The 15,254-nt window shown below is 45.7% G+C and overlaps 1 long non-coding RNA gene across 1 annotated transcript; it reads right to left on the bottom strand.

The window, feature by feature from the left end:
* Window positions 1-3,020: 3,020 nt before the first annotated feature.
* Window positions 3,021-15,035, bottom strand: LOC148473435 (uncharacterized). The gene is made up of 3 exons (XR_015872960.1): window positions 14,837-15,035; window positions 14,112-14,171; window positions 3,021-3,177 (listed from the first exon to the last, which is right to left on the bottom strand). It is a non-coding gene; the product is annotated as an uncharacterized LOC148473435 (long non-coding RNA).
* Between the last annotated feature and the right edge of the window lie 219 nt (window positions 15,036-15,254).

Raw genomic sequence — 15,254 nt, 5'->3', positions numbered from 1 at the left:
GCTCCTCCTCCCTCCATTGTAGTGGCTGGTGAGCATGGCAGATTCTGCTCTCAGGGCAACTCGCTCTATGCAGCGGCCTCCACCTTAGTTATGCCCTGGGTTTCCTAGTGCAAATCATAAAATTTACCACAGCATTTGATAAACCCATGGCCTTCAGAAGGGCTGTCTCAACAGCCACCTCATCAAAGCCAGTCAATAAAGATCCTGATGTAGAAAAGTGCCTTGTGAGAGAAGATCCAACCTTAGGGGAAGCCACCAATGTGGTGCCACAACATGCATCTGAGAATGGCATCCCATGCCCTTGATGGCCAATATGAAATGACCAGGATGATGATTTTGTCCTCTAGTTTCAGCTTGCGGATTACCCAAGGCAGTAGGGACATTGGAGGAAAGAGATAAATTAATGGGAAGGCCCAGGGGACTGACAGTGCATCCAGTAAAAAAACGCACTCTGGTCTCAAATCCTGGAACAGTAGCGGGGCATCTTGGGATTCATATGTCGATGGAGAGGTGGACCCAATAGTCCATGAGCTGTTGTACATCTTGATGGTTGAGCAGTGGCTTAAATTCATTCCAGACGCCCGGAGGCAAGTTATAATTTGGTGCCCCCCGTCACAGCTGACACTGTAATGTAGCAGTTTGCATGCAGACAGGCTATAGATAGATGAAGGCAGCAGCTGATGGTCTGACATGGAGCTCTCCACTAGTGTATGGTGGCTTCTCAGGTGCCGGGAAGGGGTGCCATGTATTGGGTGGCTGTGACGGTACACTCCGGGTACATAGTTACAGCCCTAAGTGGGGTGAATACGTTGTGGACAATGGAGGAGGTGCCCCTTCAGAGCTGGAGCCCAGCGGCAGGTGCCTCCATTGTCTCCCATAGTTCTGCCCCTGTGGCTGAGATAGTCTGCCTTGCAATTTTTGACTGCCGGAATGTAGACCGCTGGGAGAGTTGGGAGAACCGTTTTGCCCATCAGATGATTCTTGCATGACTTGAAGGTTCCTTGTGCCTCCTGGATGATTTATGTAGGCGATGGCCCTGGCTTTGTCTAAGCGGATTGTGACCAGAAGGCCTTAGAGAAGATGTCTTGCTTGACACAACGTCCTGTAAATTTCCCGCAATTCCAAGATATTGAGCTGTATTCAATTAGCTGCAAAAACTGAAGTTTTTTTCGCCATTGGCGAAAACGACTGTTTTTTACCAAAAAAAAAAACTGTCGAAAACAGCAAACAGGTGAAAATGGAGAAAAAAAACTGGAGAAAAGTTTTCTCCATCCCAGACCTGGAGAAAAAAAAAGCTAAATCCCCTATTTTTGGCTAGAAATGTGGGGATTTCTTTCAGAACCCTTTGGACATCCTCCCTAATGATAAATTACAGAAAATTTTTATTTTCGTACTGTAAGTTGTGTACTTTGGCAAAAAACGAGCGCGCAATTTTTGGCCGAAAACTCTCTATAAATGAAGAATAGATTGTAGCACTATGGGAAAACAATGTAGCACAAAGGGAAACAATGTTATACTGTGGGAGAAAAACCCTGTGGACTAGAGTGTCCAAGAGGACCCCAAAGTGTACCATTTGCTGAGAAGGCGCTATGCTGGATTTGTGCTAATTGAGGAGCCACCTGTGTGACTGAGGGATATGAATTGTCAGGTTGAGGTGCTCCTGCAGAGCATCCACTTACTGGGCTGCAATGCGTAGTATGTCTAGATAAGATATTATCCGAATCCCCTAAAGTTGCAGAGTGGCCGCCATTACTGACATTACTTTGGTGAACAACCAAAGAGCTGCCGACAACCCAAAAGGCAAGGCCCGAAATCAGTAATGGTACAAGAGGAACACAAGTCGGAAAAAGCTTTGAGTCCATCCCAAGTTGGGATATGTAAATAAGCAAAACCATAACAGAGTGTAAGATCACCCTGTGTCGGTTCGTCCCCTTACATCACGTGGAGGTGGCTGGGCCAGCAGCACCAGTAAGTACAGTGCTGGTTGGAGCATCCTTTGATTGCAGAAGGTTGTGGTCTCTTCATATTCCTGGGTTCACCCCTGGAGCAGCTGACTGTGGAGGAATCAGTTAGGCACAAGAGCTGAACTAGGTGGAGTCTCAGAGGGAAGGGGCAGAGCCCTTAAGAGGGGGAGGAGAAGGGAGAAAAAGACAACAGTATATTGGTGGCTGTTGGCCCCAGGGTGGAAGCAGCCATCATGCAGAGACTGAGGGAAGGGGGCCAGTGACGGGCATTGTTGCTGTTGGTTACACTGCGGCTGCACCAGATATATCAGACTGACATATATGCAGTCTCAGCCAGACAGCAGCTGACAAGTGCAGGGGTGGTGGCCATGGCTTTTGCAAGCTGTGGTTGCCACCAGTGTGCAGTAAAATAATGACATCAGAGACATCCTTATTATTGTGCTGGCAGCCTCAGTGCCATCCCCTCAGGTGCTGGTGCCCTAGGCAGCTGCCTAAAGCTGCTTAATGGTAGTGCCGGCCCTGTACACAGTCCATATTAATGCTAATTCAGTCTGTGTAGTCACCAGGAACCAGTGCCGTATATGCCTCTGTGATGTTACTTGTTACTGGTAAATTAGCAACTACCGTCTCATGAATATACAGTGATTAGCACTACTGGCAAACAGTGCTGGGGTCATGGGTTATATTTGGACATGAACTGTATATGTGTGTGGTTTATATGTTCTCCCCATGTTTGTGTGGTTTCCTCCAGGTGCCTCGTCTTCCTCTCACAGTCCAAAAAGCTACTATGTATTAGTGTGTTTGTGGGGTGGGAAATGTAGATGGTACGATCCCCAGGGCTTAAGCACGTCTCGCTGTAAGGGAAAGGCAGCTTGCTAAAGGTGAAGACCTCAAGTTCTAATGGTCTTATCATCTCTCTCTGGTACTGCCCTATCATAAACCTTATGAGATCTAAGAATAATGTTATGTAACAAGAATACAATAAAATAAGGTTACAATAAAATTCAATTGTGAAATGTAATGAATTGAAACCACTAAAATCACCAGTGATGTTTATTTAATGGGTAAGATGTTATATTATAAATAGCCGATGGTGTTAGTGGACAATGCAGCAAGGTGACGGCCTCGGCCCAAGCCGATCTTTTCGTCACGTTCTAAGGGAACATTCCAGATGGACGACAGAACGTGCGCTACAACGAGATGTAGTCTTCATCTAAAAGGAAATCAATTAAAGTTTCAGATCATCAATTCATAGGAAGATTTAAACGTTTATGTTTTACCAATACTGATAATACGCTAAAGATAACAGCAATGACAGGGAAAATGTAACCAGAATACAATTCCCCAAAGAATTCTAATGAAAAGTATGTAATGATAAAGTGTAAGTAACACCTGGCTCTATAAAACTGTCACTTAAACCCCATGGAGTGGCTGTGGATATGGTGTATTCATTTACATATTATATAGCTACACCTGTGTATACTGAATTCTTATTGATATACTAAGATCTGATATATATATATATATATATTAGGGGTGTGCACCGGCCACTTTTCGTGTTTTGTGTTTTGGTTTTGGATCTGGATCTTTCTTCGTGTTTTGGATCTGGATTGGTTTTGCCAAAACCACCCTTCCGTGTTTTGGGTTCTGGGTTTTGTGTTTTGGATCTGTATTTTTTTGAAAAAAAGCATAAAAACAGCTAAAATCACAGAATTTGTAGGTTTTTCTGCTCCTATGCTATTATTAACCTCAATAACCTTAATTTCCACTCATTTCCAGTCTATTCTGAATACCTCAAACCTCACAATAGTGTTTTTATGTCCAAAAGGTTGCACCGAGGTAGCTGGATGACTATGCTAAGCGACACGAGTGGGCGGCACAAACACGTGACCCATCTAGGCGTGAAACTGCAGTGGCAGACAGGATGGCATTGAAAAACTAGGCCCCAAACTGTACATAATGCAAAGAAAAAAAAGAGGTGCAAGATGGAATTGTCCTTGGGCCCTCCCACCCACCCTTATGTTGTATAAACAGGACATGCACACTTTAACAAACCAATCATTTCAGCGCCAGGGTCTGCCACACAACTGTGGCTGAAATGATTGGTTCGTTTGGGCCCCCACAAAACAAGCTGGCAATTTATCTGTCCCTGCACAAACTGGCTCTACGGAGGCAAGATGTCATCCTCATCCTCCTCATCCACCGATTCCTCACCCTCTTCAGTGTGTACATCCTCATCCTCACAGAGTATTAATTCGTCCCTGCTGGAACCACAGGTCCCTCTGTACGTTCTGGAGGCTGGTCTCCCTGGAAGAGTTGATAATTCATTTTATGAACATCATCTTCTCCACATTTTGTGGAAGCAACCTCCTACGCCTTTCGCTGACAAGGTTCCCGGCTGCACTAAACACTCTTTCGGAGTACACACTGGAGGGGGGGCAACTCAGGTAAAATAGAGCCAGTTTGTACAGGGACCTCCAAATTGCTTCTTTTTCCTGCCAGTACAGGTACGGACTGTCTGACATGCCTACTTGGATGCTGTCACCGATGTAATCCTTTAACAGACAGACGCACGCTTGTCGCTGCTGCTTTGAGGATTCAAGTGCGGCTACAGCCCACACAATTCACAAAGACAGAAAAAATAAAGAATATTTTTATTGTTTGTGGAGCACACTTTGAGGGTTACACCACCCTTTAACAGACAGACGCACGCTTGTCGCGCTGCTTTGAGGATGCAAGTGCGGCTACAGCCCACACAATTCACAAAGACAGAAAAAAAGAAGAAGAATATTTTTATTGTTTGTGTAGCACACTTTGAGGGTGTCACCACCCTTTAACAGACAGACGCACGCTTGTCGCTGCTGCTTTAAGGATGCAGGTGCGGCTACAGCCCACACATTTCACAAAGACCGAAAAAAAAAGAACAATATTTTAATTGTTTGTGTAGCACACTTTGAGGGTGTCACCACCCTTTAACAGACAGACGCACGCTTGTCGCTGCTGCTTTAAGGATGCAGGTGCGGCTACAGCCCACACATTTCACAAAGACCCCAAAAAAAAGAACAATATTTTAATTGTTTGTGTAGCACACTTTGAGGGTGTCACCACCCTTTAACAGACAGACGCACGCTTGTCGCTGCTGCTTTAAGGATGCAGGTGCGGCTACAGCCCACACAATTCACAAAGACAGAAAAAAGAACAATATTTTAATTGTTTGTGTAGCACACTTTGAGGGTGTCACCACCCTTTAACAGACAGACGCACGCTTGTCGCTGCTGCTTTAAGGATGCAGGTGCGGCTACAGCCCACACAATTCACAAAGACAGAAAAAAGAAGAAGAATATTTTTATTGTTTGTGTAGCACACTTTGAGGGTGTCACCACCCTTTAACAGACAGACGCACGCTTGTCGCTGCTGCTTTGAGGATGCAAGTGCGGCTACATCGCACACAAGTCACAAACACATTAAAAAAATAGTTTTTTATTTTTTGGCGCACTTTGAGAGTTGCACCACCCTTTAACAGACAGACGCACGCTTGTCGCTGCTGCTTTAAGGATGCAGGTGCGGCTACAGCCCACACAATTCACAAAGACAGAAAAAAAAAGAACAATATTTTAATTGTTTGTGTAGCACACTTTGAGGGTGTCACCACCCTTTAACAGACAGACGCACGCTTGTCGCTGCTGCTTTGAGGATGCAGGTGGAATCTAGACGGGATTTGGAACCGAGGACACACTACCTCCATCAATTGTCTAAATCCCACTGCACTAATGTCGGATACCGGACGCACGTCTAACACCAACATAGCAGTCAAGGCCTCAGTTATACGTTTTGCTTCAGGATGACTGCTGTCGTACTTCATCCTCATCGCTAGGGACTGTTGGAGGGTCAATTGTTTAGTAAAAGTAGTGATGTTCCTACTTCCTCTCTGGGATGATGAACAACTCCCAGCAGCAGCAACAGCACTAGGAGGAAGTGGTTCTTGATCTTTCCCTATTTTATTTTTATCGGAGAAAGTTTGGTCCTCCATTTATGTTATATTGATATATATACGTGCGGCTAAAGCGCACACAAACACAGAAAATATTTTTTTATTTTTGCTGGAGAGTAGTGCACTTTGTGGGTTACACCACCCTTTAAGAAATGAGCCAGCCAGCTCTTTACTTATGGGACACAGGCGCACGCTTGGCGCTGCTCCTTTGTTGATGCACGTGCAGCCACAGTGCACACAAGTCCCAAACACAGAAAATATATATTTTTTTGGTTTGGAGTGTACTTTGGGGGTTACAGAACCCTTTAACGGTCAAGCCTGCCGGCCCTTTACTTATGACACAGGCGCACGCTTGGCACTACTTTGTTGATGCACGTGCGGCTACTGCGCACACAATTCACAAACACAGAAAATAATTTTTTTTTTGGTTTGGACTGGAGAGTACTTTCGGGGGTTACAGCACCCTTTAACGGTCTAGCCAGCCGGCCCTTTACTTATGACACAGGCGCACGCTTGGCACTACTTTGTTAATGCACATGCGGCTACTGCGCACACAATTCACAAACACAGAAAATAATTTTTTTTTTGGTTTGGACTGGAGTGTACTTTGGGGGTTACAGCACCCTTTAACGGTCAAGCCAGCCGGCCCTTTACTTATGACACAGGCGCACGCTTGGCACTACTTTGTTGATGCACATGCGGCTACTGCGCACACAATTCACAAACACAGAAAATAATTTTTTTTTTGGTTTGGACTGGAGTGTACTTTGGGGGTTACAGCACCCTTTAACGGTCAAGCCAGCCGGCCCTTTACTTATGACACAGGCGCACGCTTGGCACTACTTTGTTGATGCACGTGCGGCTACTGCGCACACAATTCACAAACACAGAAAATAATTTTTTTTTTGGTTTGGACTGGAGTGTACTTTCGGGGGTTACAGCACCCTTAACGGTCAAGCCAGTCGGCCCTTTACTTATGACACAGGCGCACGCTTGGCACTACTTTGTTGATGCACGTGCGGCTACTGCGCACACAATTCACAAACACAGAAAATTATTTTTTTTTTGGTTTGGACTGGAGTGTACTTTGGGGGTTACAGCACCCTTTAACGGTCAAGCCAGCCGGCCCTTTACTTATGACACAGGCGCACGCTTGGCACTACTTTGTTGATGCACATGCGGCTACTGCGCACACAATTCACAAACACAGAAAATAATTTTTTTTTTGGTTTGGACTGGAGAGTACTTTCGGGGGTTACAGCACCCTTTTCACGGTCTAGCCAGCCGGCCCTTTACTTATGACACAGGCGCACGCTTGGCACTACTTTGTTGATGCACGTGCGGCTACTGCGCACACAATTCACAAACACAGAAAATAATTTTTTTTTTGGTTTGGACTGGAGTGTACTTTGGGGGTTACAGCACCCTTTAACGGTCAAGCCTGCCGGCCCTTTACTTATGACTAGGGGTGAGCGGGTTCGGATTTCTGAAATCCGAACCCCCCCGAGCCCCCCCGATCCGAGTCCGATCCGAATCAGGCTCGACTTTTCCCGCCTGACTCGGATCTGAAATCGAGGCAAAACGTCATCATCCCGCCTTCCGAGTCTCGCGGGTTTTGGATCCTATATAAGGTACCCACGTCGGCGCCATTTTCTCACTCGGCTGTGGACAGTGAAGAGGGAGGGTGGGAGTTAGGGCTGTGTAGTGTAGTGTAGTGCTGCTGTTGTCCACTACTTCAAAGTCCATAGGGGCTGGCTGTGTTGTGCTGTGCTGCTGTTATTAATAGGGGCTGTGTCCACTACTTCAAAGTCCATAGGGGCTGGCTGGACTGTGTTGTGCAGTCAGTTCTCCATAGGGGCTGTGTCCACTCCAGAGTCCTGTGCAGTGTCCCAGTCCTAAAGAGGTGCTGTAGTGTTGTCCAGGGGGTGCTCTGTCCATCAGGGGTGCTCCCCCCAAGTGCTAAAAAAATAATATATTTTCTGTGTTTGTGAATTGTGTGCGCAGTAGCCGCACGTGCATCAACAAAGTAGTGCCAAGCGTGCGCCTGTGTCATAAGTAAAGGGCCGGCTGGCTTGACCGTTAAAGGGTGCTGTAACCCCCGAAAGTACACTCCAGTCCAAACCAAAAAAAAATTATTTTCTGTGTTTGTGAATTGTGTGCGCAGTAGCCGCACGTGCATCAACAAAGTAGTGCCAAGCGTGCGCCTGTGTCATAAGTAAAGGGCCGGCTGGCTTGACCGTTAAGGGTGCTGTAACCCCCGAAAGTACACTCCAGTCCAAACCAAAAAAAAAATTATTTTCTGTGTTTGTGAATTGTGTGCGCAGTAGCCGCACGTGCATCAACAAAGTAGTGCCAAGCGTGCGCCTGTGTCATAAGTAAAGGGCCGGCTGGCTTGACCGTTAAGGGTGCTGTAACCCCCGAAAGTACACTCCAGTCCAAACCAAAAAAAAAATTATTTTCTGTGTTTGTGAATTGTGTGCGCAGTAGCCGCATGTGCATCAACAAAGTAGTGCCAAGCGTGCGCCTGTGTCATAAGTAAAGGGCCAGCTGGCTTGACCGTTAAAGGGTGCTGTAACCCCCAAAGTACACTCCAGTCCAAACCAAAAAAAAATTTATTTTCTGTGTTTGTGAATTGTGTGCGCAGTAGCCGCACGTGCATCAACAAAGTAGTGCCAAGCGTGCGCCTGTGTCATAAGTAAAGGGCCGGCTGGCTTGACCGTTAAAGGGTGCTGTAACCGCCGAAAGTACACTCCAGTCCAAACCAAAAAAAAAATTATTTTCTGTGTTTGTGAATTGTGTGCGCAGTAGCCGCACGTGCATCAACAAAGTAGTGCCAAGTGTGCGCCTGTGTCATAAGTAAAGGGCCGGCTGGCTTGACCGTTAAAGGGTTCTGTAACCCCCAAAGTACACTCCAAACCAAAAAAATATATATTTTCTGTGTTTGTGACTTGTGTGCACTGTGGCTGCACGTGCATCAACAAAGGAGCAGCGCCAAGCGTGCGCCTGTGTCCCATAAGTAAAGAGCCGGCTGGCTCATTTCTTAAAGGGTGGTGTAACCCACAAAGTGCACTACTCTCCAGCAAAAATAAAAAAATATTTTCTGTGTTTGTGTGCGCTTTAGCCGCACGTATATATATCAATATAACATAAATGGAGGACCAAACTTTCTCTGATAAAAATAAAATAGGGAAAGATCAAGAACCACTTCCTACTAGTGCTGTTGCTGCTGCTGGGAGTTGTTCATCATCCCAGAGAGGAAGTAGGAACATCACTACTTTTACTAAACAATTGACCCTCCAACAGTCCCTAGCGATGAGGATGAAGTACGACAGCAGTCATCCTGAAGCAAAACGTATAACTGAGGCCTTGACTGCTATGTTGGTGTTAGACGTGCGTCCGGTATCCGACATTAGTGCAGTGGGATTTAGACAATTGATGGAGGTAGTGTGTCCTCGGTTCCAAATCCCATCTAGATTCCACCTGCATCCTCAAAGCAGCAGCGACAAGCGTGCGTCTGTCTGTTAAAGGGTGGTGACACCCTCAAAGTGTGCTACACAAACAATTAAAATATTGTTCTTTTTTTTTCTGTCTTTGTGAAATGTGTGGGCTGTAGCCGCACCTGCATCCTTAAAGCAGCAGCGACAAGCGTGCGTCTGTCTGTTAAAGGGTGGTGACACCCTCAAAGTGTGCTACACAAACAATTAAAATATTGTTCTTTTTTTTTCTGTCTTTGTGAATTGTGTGGGCTGTAGCCGCACTTGCATCCTCAAAGCAGCAGCGACAAGCGTGCGTCTGTCTGTTAAAGGGTGTTGTAACTCTCAAAGTGCTCCAAAAGAATCAAAAATTTTTTTTTAATGTGTTTGTGACTTGTGTGCGATGTAGCCACACTTGCATCCTCAAAGCAGCAGCGACAAGCGTGCGTCTGTCTGTTAAAGGGTGGTGACACCCTCAAAGTGTGCTACACAAACAATAAAAATATTCTTCTTCTTTTTTCTGTCTTTGTGAATTGTGTGGGCTGTAGCCGCACCTGCATCCTTAAAGCAGCAGCTACAAGCGTGCGTCTGTCTGTTAAAGGGTGGTGTAACTCACGAAGTGCTCCAAAAAATAAAAAACTATTTTTTTAATGTGTTTGTGACTTGTGTGCAATGTAGCCGCACTTGCATCCTCAAAGCAGCAGCGACAAGCGTGCGTCTGTCTGTTAAAGGGTGGTGACACCCTCAAAGTGTGCTACACAAACAATAAAAATATTCTTCTTTTTTCTGTCTTTGTGAATTGTGTGGGCTGTAGCCGCACCTGCATCCTTAAAGCAGCAGCGACAAGCGTGCGTCTGTCTGTTAAAGGGTGGTGACACCCTCAAAGTGTGCTACACAAACAATTAAAATATTGTTCTTTTTTCTGTCTTTGTGAATTGTGTGGGCTGTAGCCGCACCTGCATCCTTAAAGCAGCTGCGACAAGCGTGCGTCTGTCTGTTAAAGGGTGGTGACACCCTCAAAGTGTGCTACACAAACAATTAAAATATTGTTCTTTTTTTTTCGGTCTTTGTGAAATGTGTGGGCTGTAGCCGCACCTGCATCCTTAAAGCAGCAGCGACAAGCGTGCGTCTGTCTGTTAAAGGGTGATGACACCCTCAAAGTGTGCTACACAAAGAATAAAAATATTCTTCTTCTTTTTTCTGTCTTTGTGAATTGTGTGGGCTGTAGCCGCACTTGCATCCTCAAAGCAGCAGCGACAAGCGTGCGTCTGTCTGTTAGAGGGTGGTGTAACCCTCAAAGTGTGCTCCACAAACAATAAAAATATTCTTTTTTTTTTTCTGTCTTTGTGAATTGTGTGGGCTGTAGCCGCACTTGAATCCTCAAAGCAGCAGCGACAAGCGTGCGTCTGTCTGTTAAAGGATTACATCGGTGACAGCATCCAAGTAGGCATGTCAGACAGTCCGTACCTGTACTGGCAGGAAAAAGAAGCAATTTGGAGGTCCCTGTACAAACTGGCTCTATTTTACCTGAGTTGCCCCCCCTCCAGTGTGTACTCCGAAAGAGTGTTTAGTGCAGCCGGGAACCTTGTTAGCGAAAGGCGTAGGAGGTTGCTTCCACAAAATGTGGAGAAGATGATGTTCATAAAATGAATGATCAACTCTTCCAGGGAGACCAGCCTCCAGAACGTACAGAGGGACCTGTGGTTCCAGCAGGGACGAATTAATACTCTGTGAGGATGAGGATGTACATAACACTGAAGAGGGTGAGGAATCTGTGGATGAGGAGGATGAGGATGACTTCTTGCCTCCGTAGAGCCAGTTTGTGCAGGGACAGATTAATTGCCAGCTTGTTTTGTAGGGGCCCAAACGAACCAATCATTTCAGCCACAGTTGTGTGGCAGACCCTGGCGCTGAAATGATTGGTTTGTTAAAGTGTGCATGTCCTGTTTATACAACATAAGGGTGGGTGGGAGGGCCCAAGGACAATTCCATCTTGCACCTCTTTTTTTTCTTTGCATTATGTACAGTTTGGGGCCTAGTTTTTCAATGCCATCCTGTCTGCCACTGCAGTTTCACGCCTAGATGGGTCACGTGTTTGTGCCGCCCACTCGTGTCGCTTAGCATAGTCATCCAGCTACCTCGGTGCAACCTTTTGGACATAAAAACACTATTGTGAGGTGTGAGGTATTCAGAATAGACTGGAAATGAGTGGAAATTAAGGTTATTGAGGTTAATAATAGCATAGGAGCAGAAAAACCTACAAATTCTGTGATTTTAGCTGTTTTTATGCTTTTTTTCAAAAAAATACAGATCCAAAACACAAAACCCAGAACCCAAAACACGGAAGGGTGGTTTTGGCAAAACCAATCCAGATCCAAAACACGAAGAAAGATCCAGATCCAAAACCAAAACACAAAACACGAAAAGTGGCCGGTGCACACCCCTACTTATGACACAGGCGCACGCTTGGCACTACTTTGTTGATGCACATGCGGCTACTGCGCACACAATTCACAAACACAGAAAATAATTTTTTTTTTGGTGTGGACTGGAGTGTACTTTGGGGGTTACAGCACCCTTTAACGGTCAAGCCAGCCGGCCCTTTACTTATGACACAGGCGCACGCTTGGCACTACTTTGTTGATGCACGTGCGGCTACTGCGCACACAATTCACAAACACAGAAAATATATTATTTTTTTAGCACTTGGGGGGAGCACCCCTGATGGACAGAGCACCCCCTGGACAACACTACAGCACCCCTTTAGGACTGGGACACTGCACAGGACTTTGGAGTGGACACAGCCCCTATGGAGAACTCACTGCACAACACAGTCCAGCCAGCCCCTATGGACTTTGAAGTAGTGGACACAGCCCCTATTAACAACAGCAGCACAGCACAACACAGCCAGCCCCTATGGACTTTGAAGTAGTGGACAACAGCAGCACTACACTACACTACACTACACAGCCCTAACTCCCACCCTCCCTCTTCACTGTCCACAGCCGAGTGAGAAAATGGCGCCGACGCGGGTACCTTATATAGGATCCAAAACCCGCGAGACTCGGAAGGCGGGATGATGACGTTTTGCCTCGATTTCAGATCCGAGTCAGGCGGGAAAAGTCGAGCCTGACTCGGATCGGACTCGGATCGGGGGGGCTCGGGGGGGTTCGGATTTCAGAAATCCGAACCCGCTCACCCCTAATATATATATATATATATATATGTTTGCAATACACATGCTTATATAGTTACAGTTATGGAGAAATTAAGATCCGCAATATTGACCAGAATTACTCTTTTTATATAGTAGCCAAAAGGAAGGAGGGCCCTGCTAGTGAGATCTTACATCAAATTACATTACATTCAAAAGGGAAAAGATTAAAGTAGTGGCACAAGGGGGTGACATGAAGAGGGTAAGGATTTGGGGAGGAGGTGGGAATGGTAACTACTCTCATATCCTCAAGGGCAATATTAATTAGAAATAAAGGATCATATTTTACTACAAGGATAGTTTAATTATAAAACATTATAATGAATGACTAAATATATTATATATTATTGGAATATATCGGTTTTTCCAGTTTTGTCTGTAGGTTTTCATGCTTATGGTCACATTTCTTAGTGTTATATATGTAGCTTATCTTATGGGACTGTCACTGCTGGACACAATAAATCTAAAACTGACAATTATTTTTATTTAATTTACAGCTATAATGACCTATAGGCCGGATCCATTACAGATCGCTATTACTAAAGCGCACGCAGATGGGTGATTGTTGTGTACTGCTCATCTGTATGCATCGCAGTGCACGTTCGCGTAGACACCACTGCGATCGCACTGAGACCACGGAGACCACGCAGAGTGAGTGACAGGCAGTGAGCATTTGGGGGTGGTGACGGGGGGGTGGTCAGAGAAACGGAGGCTTGTGTACTCACTGTGTGCAACGAGGTTAGCAATATCTAAGTAAAGTCAGGGCTGCTGTAATTCTGCGTGAGGGACCGATGGTACTCGATGTTACCGATGTTTATGGAGGTGTGCAGGGTATTACGGATGTGGGATAGTGGTAGTGGGAGGCAGTGGGGGTCTATGCTGGCAGTGTGATGGTATTATGATAGCGATCATTAGCATATTATCTCAGCAGACCTGCGTGCGATTACGGAGCTGCGATTTGCAATAGCGATCCTTAATGACTCAGGCCCTATGTCTCTGCCCGATCATTTCCAGTACAAGAAACTTATTTTTCCTTTCTCCAAATTGTGTATAAATGATGATACATGAGGAGTAATATGAGATGTAAATGTCAGTGTAATACGAATTACATTGGTATGACAAATAGATGTATAAATGGGATGTAGTATAAATCCCGGCAGGTGGGATGCCAGGGCTCAGAATGCCAGTGCCGGAATCCCCACACCAGTCAGAATCCCGGCACAGGCATCCCGGCAGTAAGTATTGGGGTAGGGGGAGGGTTAGTGGTTAGACACTAGGGGGAAGGTTAGGGTACAAGGAGGGAGGGGTAGGATGAGGATACTTACTGACAAGTGTCAGTATTCTAACCTGCCCGGATGCCGGTATCGGGATTCTGACCTCCGGGATCCCGAGTGCTGGCATCCCGTACCCAACCCGTATAAATGCTAGGTCATAAGGAAAGTGACAGTAGCCACACTGAGAGCACTTACCGTATTTCCAGATGTTTCCTTGGCATAGAGATCACGGGGGGCAATTTGTGCCGCAAACCCCTAAAAAGAGAAAACAGACACCATAGTACCTAAATGACTCCATGAGAACATTATACAACTTAATGAGGCTAATTCACTTCATTGGGACATTGTCCTCCTCATTTTATACTCATCAGTTATTCTATATTATTATACAGAAATATAAATATATTACAATGACATTTTAAATAAAATGTAATATGCTCTATGATAGTTACTGAGATACAAAGATTAGTATATATATGGGATCCATAACTAGATATTATGGCAGAGCTGTAACTAGACATTGTGGTGCCCTGTGTGAGAAGGGGCATCAGCACCCCCCATCCCCCTCACCATGTCATATTTTAATATTACTGATAGTTTGCAACACTGGAGGGGCCATGGCAACTGATACTGGGGCAGTCTGGTCCTGGGGCTCTTGGCTGTTAATATTGTTTGTCCCCATTTTGTGTGTTTAAATGCTGGAAGATATGTATATAGACCGAAGAACACAATTGAACAATATAGTATTCTCTGTAGTACACCATTTCCTAATAGTAGAGGCTGGCAGTAGTGTCCTTACATTAGATTACTGACATGAAATCTGCTGTGTAGATGAAAAATATCCCCATGGTCTAAAGTACTATAGTTAAAATGGTTTAAATGTCAGTATGAGGGCACTTATATAATTAGAACCTATTTACCTGCTGTGACTGTGCACTGGAGTCCTGTGTGTCAAAGTGACACTCACACTGGGCACTTCTATGTAGGATACTGGCACCGGACCTGTCACGCTGCTTGCCACTACTGCCATCCCCTGCCTGCCCATTCTAACTTCCAACAAACAGCTCCTCTTGGAAATGTGGGCGCTGAGGAGAGATGTTATGGATTCTCTCCCATCCCTGCTGACGGGTCTGGAGGTGGAGTAACCTGAGAGTGACAGGCAGGGCTGCTGCTGCTGCTGCTGTAACGTATCTGGGCACATAGCTACTAATACATAGCAACAGGCACCCAGTGGCAAATAGAGATTGCGTCGGACAGCTCGTTCCACCCTCAGGGCATGTTGTACTCTGTGTGGCGGCAGCGGCCACAATACCCTAGTTACGGCCCTGTATTATGGTA

This window comes from Taudactylus pleione, unplaced genomic scaffold, assembly GCF_031769625.1.
Source record: "Taudactylus pleione unplaced genomic scaffold, aTauple2 ptg000916l, whole genome shotgun sequence".
Classification (NCBI taxonomy): domain Eukaryota; kingdom Metazoa; phylum Chordata; class Amphibia; order Anura; family Myobatrachidae; genus Taudactylus; species Taudactylus pleione.
Note: the sequence above shows the minus strand (reverse complement) of the source record. Positions and strands in the feature narration are given on the sequence as shown.